This window comes from Nylanderia fulva, unplaced genomic scaffold, assembly GCF_048542155.1.
Source record: "Nylanderia fulva isolate GAGA-0341 unplaced genomic scaffold, ASM4854215v1 Scaffold4, whole genome shotgun sequence".
Lineage (NCBI taxonomy): Eukaryota > Metazoa > Arthropoda > Insecta > Hymenoptera > Formicidae > Nylanderia > Nylanderia fulva.
In genome coordinates, this window is record NW_028190476.1 from 4,264,347 (window position 1) to 4,276,482 (window position 12,136).

The window sequence follows — 12,136 nt, forward strand, 5'->3', positions numbered from 1 at the left end:
TATGTTTTTTATTATAATATTCATTATGTAACAATATTTATGTTTGTGTATTTCTGACAAAAAATATTTCTGTCCTTGGAGAACAATTTAAATCTTTACGCTAAACTATCGGATAATTGTCTGACGAAATATTTTAGATTTAAAAGAAAGTATTTAAGGGCTGGTTGTTTCAATTTTTTGGTGAATTTTACCCGACAGATAGCATATATTCGTCTTTTTTTGAAACTTATCTGAAAAAGACATAGATATTTTATCTATCGGATAAAAATTTTCAATTAAGGATCAGTGCCGACTTCTTGATAAATTTCATCTGATAGATGAAATATCTATGTCTTTTTCAGATAAGTTTCAAAAAAAGACGAATATATGTTATCTGTCGGGTAAAGTTCACCAAAAAATTGGAACAACCAGCCCTTAAATGCTTTCTTTTAAATCTAAAATATTTCGTCAGACAATTATCCGATAGTTTAGCGTAAAGATTTAAATTGTTCTCCATATCTTGTTGATCTATATCTTGTTATACAGCCGCTGTTGAAATTTTTATTTTATAAAAATTTTTATTTTATAAAAATTTCAACAGCGGCTGTATAACAAGATATAGATCAACAAGATATGGAGAACAATTTAAATCTTTACGCTAAACTATCGGATAATTGTCTGACGAAATATTTTAGATTTAAAAGAAAGCATTTAAAGGCTGGTTGTTCCAATTTTTTGATGAACTTTACTCGACAGATAGCATATATTCGTCTTTTTTTTGAAACTTATCTGAAAAAGACATAGATATTTTATTTATCAAATAAAATTTATCAAGAAGTCGGCACTGATTTTTAATTGAAAAATTTTATCCGATAGATAAAATATCTATGTCTTTTTTAGATAAATTTCAAAAAAAGACGAATATATGCCATCTGTCGGGTAAAGTTCACCAAAAAATATTTATAAAATAAAAATTTCAACAGCGGCTGTATAACAAGCTATAGAAATTAGCAATTCATTGAAAAATTAAATGATCTCGGTACATTTCTTCAGCGCATGTCATTTAAATAATATCACTTATTATTTTAGATTGTTTTACTAAATAAAGTTTTGTACTCTTTTATATTTTATATACAAATAATTTAATAGCCGTTGTTGAAACGAATTAAAAGTATAAGAAGATTATTCATTTTGTTTAATTTTCAAAGTCAATTTTTGGAAAACAAACTTCTGTAAAAAATTTTCTTACTTGTACACTGAAAAAATTATTAAATTAATAAATAATTATTTCAATATTGCCTAATAAATTATTTATTTGAAACAAGTATTTATCTGTTTTGAAAAGGATTTTCTTATATCCGTCAAAGCCCACTGAAGTATTATAAGTAAATATCGTTATATGTTTTCGTTACTTTCTTATGTTTGTGAAACTTTTTATATGTCTTAAATAAAATAAAATCATGTTCATCAAAATATTTGCACGAAATCTAATGTCCTTCGATCGAGCAATCGGTAAAATTAGTGTCATAAATTACTCTGTTTTTGTGTATATATTTTTGTCATTATTGTTATTGTCTCGAAACGGTCTTCTAATCGAATTTCGGTAAATCCGGTATCGCACAAATTCAGGATCCTCTTTCAGGATCAAACTTCCGAGAATTTTTGAGATTTTTGCGAAATATATAAACTATCGAAAAAACGAGACGCTCCACTATTTCCTACGAGTTCGTAATTTAAAATTCGAGCGAACGATATTGATATTTTCCGTCAACGATTAAGGTTCAAACGCGATACTTAGACATTTATATTTTGATATACGATACTAATTATTATTAGTTTCAAATAAATGATTTATTAGGCAGTATTGAAATAATTATTTATTCGAATTCAATAAATTGTCTTTTTAGTGCACACAAAAAATCACTTCCCGATTAGATTTTACGATTTCACGCGGACACATCCTATATACAATATTATTTCGATATTATTTCTTGATATATAATGATCCTGGACAATTTTAAACCGCAGACAGGCAGTTCTCTTACTGATATAAAAATTCGTAAAATATAACCGCGAATTGTACTATTATGTATATCATGTAATAAATGGCGGTGCAAATTTATACGCAACAGGAGAAAGTGACTAATGAAACTGTATTAAAAATTCATAAATTTCATGAAACTTTCACAGTTGTCGACAATAATGCAAATTCGCAGGAATTGAAAAACAAATCCATTCATTCATTTTTTTTTTCATAAAAAAGAAACCAATTCGAAAGAACTAAAATATAGTGCGACGGAGTACTTGGCGCGGAAAGAAAGTGCGCGATAAATAGAGTGATTGTCCAGGACGCGTGTTTCCAGCAGCATGACGTGGAACGCCACGAGTCGCGAATTAACCCGTTAAAGATTGAATTATTCTTTCTCTCAGAAGTAATGTAGCACAGGTAAATAATACGTATATTATTCGTTAGGCGATCTTTAAATTTAAGTTAAAAATACAACAGTTATTTGCAACGCAAAACCCGTTACGAGTTGGAATTGTAAGAATTACATTCTTTCAGAACTATAATTTACAATCTTGTATATTTGTTTAGCAAAAATGACAAAGTTGTAAAAGCGAAATTATTCAATTAAGAAATTTTATCAATTATGCATATAGCATTGCTTAATTTATGTCACTTTAATTGTTTATTTTGTGCAACCTAAGATTACAAGAATAAAAATCATGATTGTTATATATTAATGTTCGCTATTACAATATAGTTATGTACATTCTTTTTAATTTTGTCATTTTTGTTTAATAAACATATGATGTTCTAAATTATATATTTTTGAGAAAAAAAATGAATTCAACATTTTCTTGACTACTTGACACTGACGTCATCGCGCATAAGAAGTATAATATTCAAGGATTATAAAACCTTGGGCATCGTAAATACAACGATTGTTTAGTAATTGTGAGATATTTATGCGCTTTATTGTGTGCAGTGGGAATAATTTTTAAATAGATTCTCTGCATTCTACATAGAAGAGACCCCAGCTCGGTTTCACATCGCGCGTCATAGTGACCGGACTGGAAGCGGAAAACGGACCCCAAACGCGGACTCAGGCGTGCGTATCCAACCCTGCATCCTCTCCGGCGCTATCCTTATTATTCGAGCGTGTTATCATGCGCGGGATACACTGTGTTTCGTGCTAAATCGTGCTTTGTTTAGTTGCACTTTTTTATTACATATATTCTATATTTAACTTTTATTCCTAAACATATTAAGAAAAAAAATTATCTGGCACTTTGATTAGCGGATAAATAAAGACAATATAAAAGTGAGAAGTATTTAATGTCATAAAAATTTTAAATGTCATAAACATTGCTCTTTTATTTTTCTTACTATATCTAATTATAATATATTTTGAGTTCTTGTCTAATATAAATTTAGGAATTATATAATGATCCGATTGTACTTATCTATATATCTTATTTGTTTAATTTTATTTTTCTATTTTATCTTAAAAATTTCTATAAAATACACTTATATACGTCCAAAAATTTATATTTTTATATTTTTACATTTTTAGATTATATTATAATAATAGCCTTATAATATTTTTGATGTCATCTGCATAAGAGAAGAGTTTTATTCTTTTTTATTCAAAAATTTTTGTATAAAACTGTAAAATGTGATTATACTGAAGATTGATAAAATGTTAAACTATATATACAACTGATACGAAGGAACAAAGCTACAATTATACGAAGAATGTATTCTGATACTTCAAAGTTTAGTTTCTGAAAAATGTGTATCAGTTCCTCATTTATTAGATAAAACATTCTTTGATAAAATGCTATGTAAAAATAATAATGTAATAATTTCAGAAATTGTTTTTAGTTTCACAATTTTAATTATTCCTCATACATTAATACATATTATATTTTTTTAAATAACAATTTCTAAATAAAATACGAATATATAAGCTATAGAATTATAATAAAAAATTATGTTCAGGCAATAAAATATACGACTTTACTTAATATATGTTTCCAAATTGCCATCAGAGGATACAATATTATCGACTGAATTTCCCGCCAAATATACTCTGTCAAGTGGTGACCTCTTCGCCGTTAGAGTTTCACAGTGTTTCGCGGCGCGGATTCTTTCTCTTCAAATATTTTCAAGAAAATTCTTCTTTCGAAAGGTAAAATATTAACTTTTTAACATGGATTGAATACAGAATTAATAGCCATCATAATTTTTAGAATGTTCATTTATAAATCTCGACTAATAATACATGTATATTTCAATAAGTCAGAGAGGCATCCGCTAACCTTCAAATATTTCAAAAGCGCTATCTGTGTTTAATTGATGATTGATCGCTAATACATTCGACATTCTTCTCTTACGTTATACATTTTTATGAACAAATTATTGACATTATTAGATGCTATAGGCATGTGCTATTTATCTGTCATATACAAAAGGATGAATTAGTAATTATTCGCAAAATGTATTGCTAAAGTTTTATTATAGCATATATTAGGTGTTCTAAAATTCATTAGAACTTTTACACAAGAATATCATCTCATTCTTCAATACATTCAACGGCTTCGATTTATGGATACATGAACTTCTTTATATAAAGTATATTTGAAAAGAATGTTTTCGATTAAAAGGCAAAAATTATAAATCGATGGCTTTTTAAGATGCTATGCTAAACTATATAAACAACTGATACGAAGGAACAAAGTTACGATTATACGAAAAATGTGTTCTGGTACTTCAAAGTTTAGTTTCTGAAAAATGTGTGTCAGTACCTCATTTTGTAGATAAAACATTCTTTTCTGATGGCACGAAGAAACTTATCTATACCGAGCACATATTTTAAAAAAGACGCGAAATGTCGAAAATAATGTTCTCAATTATCCGCATTATTGTAATAAATTTTAGAAACGTATTTTTTTACGAGACCAATCGATTATCGATTCACTTTCATATTTATTCTCATGATAAATTACGAGGCCAATAATTGGTTTAAGGTTCATTTTTCCTCGCGCTTTTAACATTAAAAAAAAAAAAAAAAAAAAAAAAAAAAAAAAAAAGAAGAAAATTAGACGTAGTCTAGCAAAATAACATCGGTTTCAATATAATTCTGTCGATAATATTTTCTATAATCATACAAAGAACACCCGACGCACAAAAGTTGCGCGCACGAAGCTAATTGGCAACTGCAATTTCTCGCGATATAAATGCGCGATATGAATATTTGCATTGAATTCATAAACGATCCCGGTTATTTCCGCGCGGCAATCAATTCGCAGTAATTATACCCGTTACAGCGCGCATATCCGCCGTCCTCCCTTTTGAGCTTTTGAACCTTCGAACTCGACATATATACATATGTATATATAAAATATATATATATATATATATATCATCGGAGCGCAGCGCGTTTATGCAGATTATCGTAAAAACATTTAAACGCGTTAACGCCGGGGCTTTGCGCGGCAGCGCGCGCAATCGTTTATCGCATCATCCTCGCGGAACTTTATATAGCTCGCTATAGTTTTTATCGTAGATTGAACCCCCTCCCTCCCCCGTGGGAGTCGTGTTTTTCAATTTGACCCCGGGCCGCGCGCCCGTTTTACCCTCTTTCTTCTCCTCCCTTTTGGTCCTGCAACCGTGCGAGGTGATTACGAAATTACACGAGTGCGTGCATCGCATTTCGATTAAAACGAACACGGTTCTTCCGTCGAAACGGGTACTTTCCGTCGGAAAATCCGCCGCAAAGTCCGCGCGAACATATCGGCGATCATATCGTCATCCGTGAAAAAAAAAAAAAAAAAAAAAAACGCGGGTTCGATATTCTTGGAGCGATAAATATTTCCGCGCGGGTCCTCTTGTTTTTTTTTTTTTTTTATTATTCAAATTCAGGCCTGATGCTAAATTTTACACTTCAACAAATCTTTTTTAAAGTCTTTAATTTCATTTGAAATTCAAAATTTAATCTATATATTTATATTTGTGTTATATATCGGAGACTTTTCGATTTATTACATTGATGTAGTTATTATTGACGCGCTTTATTACTTAATCGCGAATTTGAGAAGTGATGAACCGTGTAAATATATCGAGATGATTTTATTTATAAAATTCTTAGTTTTTCTCTCTGATCTGATTTTATAATTTCATTATAAGCAACACGTTTGATCTCAATTACGGCTCTATTTCGGACGAATTGTACATTATTTGATTTTTCTACTTGCAATTAGTAAAAGATTGTGTTAACAGATTTACGATAATAAAATTATTTAAAATTCTTTTAGCGAATTCTATTTTCAGAAATATAAAGCGATAAGAGAACATAATTTCTCTCGAGATGTTTTCTTAAAGAATTTATGCTAGTTAATAGAGTTTTGAGACAGAATTTGATTACTAAAATGTGTAATATCTAAATTAAAATGCTGCACTGGGCTTTGAATCAAATTTTCATCAAAATTTCTGGATTCCTTGGTATAAAATAGAAATTGCATGAAAAAGAATATTATATTTAACAATTATATTAATTACAAAATAAAAGTATTATAAAATTATATCTTATAATGTCTTATCTTGCATCAAAATAAATTACTGCCTTCTTTTATTTTTGAGAAAGATGAGCTACATTTATTTATACAATATTGGCATATATGTATAAATAAAGTTAAAAAGAGAGTTCTCAAAATAATAATTTCGAGGAACTATTGAAAATATAACACCTATACACACACCCTGTATTATATAGTGTGAACACCCTGTTCCATAGGAAATGACTGAAATTATAATCAGCTTTTTTAATGCATGCAATTATTGAGAAAGCAAAAATTGTGTTGGAAAGAAGAAAGTCTGCAGTTTTTAATAAATATAAATAAAATATTTATATACCAGTTTATTTTATTGATACAAAGTAATGAAAAAAGTGCTAATAATCATCTAAAATTACATAAATTAATGATGTATATTTTCAACAGTGCTAGATTTAATAACAGCTATTATAAAAGAATCGTAAAAAAGAACCAAATTTTGTACAAATTCAATTAAAGCGCACTTTGAAAATATTTATCATTAGTTTTACATATGTGATTATTAGCACTTTTTTCATTGCATTTTTCAGTAAAATAAACTGACATGCAAACATTTTCTTTATATCCATTAAAAAGTGTAGATTTTTCGACACAATTATTTTTGTTTTCTCCATAACTGCATGCATGAAAAAATGACAGCTGATATTAATTTCAGCAATTTGCTATGCGACAGCCCGTAATATGAAATGAAAAAAATAACATCGTGCCGCAGTATAAAAGAGATCGAGATCTACGTATCGGCGTTATATAATAGATAATAGTCCCTGATATTTACTGCGACAACTTAAGGTCTTTCGCGATATCTTGCGGCAATTCTCAGCGGCAAAATTGGCGGCAGTATATTACCAGGAGTGCGACTGGTGGGGATATCGAATGGAGAAGTCCTCTCATTGTCACCGCGCGGGATCTCGGATTTTCGTTCTTATCCTCGGACACACAGCGGCGAAAACTTTTCCAAGATAAACTCGGTCGACGGTGCCCGAAACGTTTCCGGCTTTTCTCGTAGAAGGAAGGATTCGCGTGCGTACGCCGAAAACGCGATTTCGTAATCTCGCAGAAAATGGTGTGTATATATATATATATATATATATATATATACAGGGTGTCCGGTAACTAACGGATTAAGGGCGGATTCTCTGGCCAATTTGGAGACGATTTTTCCTTAGCAAAAATGTTGAGAAGTCAATAATTTTCGAGTTATAAGCGATTGAAAAAAATGGGTTCTTCAGTTAATTTCAGGTAGAGTTTACTAGAATAAAATTTGAATTTGAGGCTTAGTTATAAAGATACATAATGACAAATATTGGAAAGTTGTAAAAAATGATGACCTTTTTCGACATTTTCGCTGAGGAAAAATCGTTCCCAAATTGACCAAAGAATCCACTTGTAATCGTTGGTCCGTTAGTTACCGGACACCCTGTATATATATATGTATATGTGTAAAACTGTGTGTGTATACATATATATACCCCTCTTCTTCTCTCTTTCTTCTTTTCTTTCTCTTCCACGTTCATCGTTCGAGATACCGAGATATAGATACGAAGTGGAGTTAGGATTGGGATGGTCGAGGAAGGATTTGGGATATCTCACGGATTCAGGAAGTAGCCGCCGGAGGCGTTCAACCAATTAGCTAACTCCGCGGCACTTCACCCTCGAAACCGCTAACGAAGAACCTAAGCGAACGAAGAAAAAGGGGGAGGCAAAGGAGAGAGAGGGAGCAAAATCCACCTACTTCTACAGGGACGTTGCTTGCGGTGTGGATTCGCTCGAGGGTATTTCTCGGTGTTTCTGCTCAATCCTCCGAGGACGTATGGCACATATAAATTATGCTTAAGTCTGCGAAGCGCGTATCGGGATTTGACATTTTAAACTAAAAGTTCTCGGCGCATGGCTGGGTCGAAAATCGGGGATGATTACCACATAGGTGCGCGAGGGTAAATCGAAATTGCAAGTAGTTATTTCGATTTCGAATCGAGATAACAGAAGAATAATCAATTCTTCATCGAACACATTTTTCTTCGCACAAAACTCTATGTTTTAATCAATTTTGAGTACGTTAATTTAATAATATTTCAAATTAATTATAAATGAAGCTTGAAAAAAATGTAAGGAGAGAATTTTTAGATTCATAACACGCATTATATCTCTCTACGCTTTCTTTTAAAGCTTGATTCATAATTAATTTGACATTTATTCGATTTTGCGACTAGAATATATTTTTAATTCACTTATATTTTCAATTCTTGTCCTGAGCGAGAATAACTTTGCATGAGGTTAAGAAACTTTTAGGGATAAGTTCTTCCGGAATTTCTTATGCGCGTAGATTTTGTCCAGTGCAAATCCAGTGCGGTTCTTTCTTCCTATCTATTTTCCAAAGCCATGTGCTTTTACCAAAGTATCTTTCTCTTTCTCCCTTTTTCTCCTTTTTTCACTGGAACATCTTTTAATTTATTTCGATGGTCTGTTGTTACTATGTGAGAGTGGCTTTAATTGCAAGTAGTCATTTCGATTTCGAATCGAGACAACAGAAGGGCAATAAAGTTCAAAAGGGCAAAATCTTCATAAATTTACAAGATCACTTTTCATCTTTTTTTATGACACTTGCACTTTTACATTATTCAGATCGTCTACTCGAACTAAAATTGCACATTTAAAAAATAATATACGTCCTTTTGTGCAATATATATTTTCGGAGATGCGTATTATTTTTTTACATTTATGTCTTTTTATGATTTTAATCAGAACTTCATAATCAATACAAGTTTGATATTTTAATATACAATGTAACCACGACTCAAATATTAAAGTTATAAATAGTGATTATTCACAGATCGCTGAATAAATTAAAGATTTACATTATCCAGATCGTCTCGAATTGAAATGTAACATTTAAAAAATCATATACGTCCTTTTCTGCAATATATATTTTCAGAGATATTTTTTTACATTTATGTCTTTTTATGATTTTAATCAAAACTTCATAATCAATACAAGTTCAATATTTTAATATACAATATAACCACGACTCAAATATTAAAGTTATAAATAGTGATTATTCACATATCGCTGAATAAATTTAAAGATTTACATTATCCAGATCGTCTCGAATTAAAATGTAACATTTAAAAAATCATATACGTACTTTTCTGCACTATATTTTGAGATACATGTATTTTTTTTTCATTTAAATCTTTTTATGATTTTAATCAGAAATTCGTAATCGGATATTTTTTAATGTACAATGTAACCACATCACGAGTCGAAAATGATAAATTATAGTGATTAGTCACATATCGCTGAATGAATTAAAGATTACTTTCTCTCCCTTCGACTATTTTATTTCTTTTTTTTTTTTCAGTGGCTGAGTTCCTTCTCTCCAAAGGTCCAGGGATCGAGATCGCTAAGTTTTCATCTCGGCTGCTATTTAGCGCGCCTTGAAAAGTGCCCAGGGCTACAAGAACCCGTGGTGGCTAAACCGATGAAAGTGACGGAATTGATGGAAAGGGGGTAAGTATTGGAAACAAAAATAAGAGATTAATAGAGAGAGAAAGAGAAAGAAAAAGAAAGCTCGAAACGGATGATGATATCTTCTTTTCATCGAAAATATGACGTATGAAAAGTATAGAGAGAAAAAAGTGCAGGTAGCTACGTTATGTAATAAGAATAATGAGCTTTTACTCATCGCGGCGAGGTGACATTATAATTATGATGTAACGGTTGCCAGTCGTTCTAAAAAAGAAAAATAATAATAAGAGAACGACACACGCAGTTTCAAATTGAAGCTATATAATATCGAGGCTCTTTCAGTTTCGCTCTCGGTTTCGTGAGATTTTCATGACACAGACGGGCAAGCAAAATGTATATTGGAAAGGAAATTTTAATTGAAGAGATTTTAATTTAAAACAATCGGAGAAAAGTTCGCTTGAATTACTATTTCGTAACTTTTTCGCGTCGTTCTCTCCGTGCAATGTACGGGATCTTATTTCTCAGGAAGGTCAAGACGAGACCGGGAGTAGAAGCGCGTCATTTTACCGAAAGATAAACGTTTTTTCTTGTACCCGCGTGAAATTGCCGTTTGCTTCCGTCCACCAGCCGTTCAGGGCTGGCTCGACTTTTATCAAGCAGAAGGACTTTAATATCGTTTAAGTACGGCCATGTTTGGATTACAAGTGAGGAAACGCGACACAGCACGGCTCTTCTCCCAAACACATTAAATTCTCATTAGGTGATTTGCAATTAAATTATCGTCAATGCGACGTGAAAGGGCAGTTACATAGAAAATGAATTGAAATGTCTGATGAATATTTTCAGAATATTAAGAGGAAAGATAATAAAAATATAAAATAAACTTGTCTTGACCTGACAGACAGTTTTGCCTCTCATGTCGCTCAATATATCATCTATTACTCTGCAGGTAAAAGAAAAATTAGAATAGTAATTTTAATATCTCTATACAAATTTTATGAAATATCGTTAGATAAATATAATATGAGTTTGATATAAAATCTTTCCCTGGGAAAAAATATAACTCTGACAATTTAAGTACGAGAAAACACACAAATAAGCAATAAAAATCGATTCGATTCTATCAAGATTGCGCAGCTGCTTAGGGGATTGTAGAGATTTCATCTGATTCCTCTATTAAAGGACAAAAAGCGCGCGCAATCGCGTATGGCGCATAATCCACTATTCATGTCGCGTTCAATTTCTTGTTTATCGATTCGAAGCGAATTAGCCTCGAAACGTTGTGCGGTACACCGCGGAGATTTATCGTTATTTCGAGTCTCGTAGACTTTTCTTCGCGACAAGCATCGGAAACCAAACCGATACTCGCACGTTGCTCTCTCTTCCGCGCCTCAGTTTGCTCCTCTTCTCGACGTGACAGCGTAACTTTGCATAGCTCGATATGAGCCACCCACACGTTATCCCTATGTACAAACCTTCGAGTCGAATCTTGCGATCGAGATAAGGCGTATGCGAACACGGAGCACGACTCGTCGTCACCCACGTCGCGAGATAAGCTGGGCGAATACAAAAGTCCGCCTCTTGTAAATTTATAGGGAACACCGTCACTCGCGCGCGGTTACGTCGCCATCATTTTTAACATATCAAAAGATTCCTCGCGCGTTAACCCTTTCGTTTTCGTTCATTTCGCTATACGCTTGCGATCGGTGTCGTGCTTAGATGATTTCAAAATTAGGATTATGGATCAAGATAAAAATATGTCAATTTCTTTAATCTTATAGATACAGGTTTCAGAACTGGCGGGAAAGTTTTTAATGACAGATTCCTGGCATCATTCGGAGACGATTTTTTCTCAGCGAAAGTGTCGAGACACCAATAATTTTCGAATTATAAGTAATTGAAAATAAAAGGCTTTTTTGGATATTAAGCTTTATGGAAATAAAATATTTACAGAACTACATTCTTCAGTTCATTTTAGGCAGAGTTTGCTTAGAATTTTAATATAAGGCTTTGTTTCCTCTATAATTCTTTTACTATTAAATTTTTTTCAATACAGACTATAAATTCGTATAAA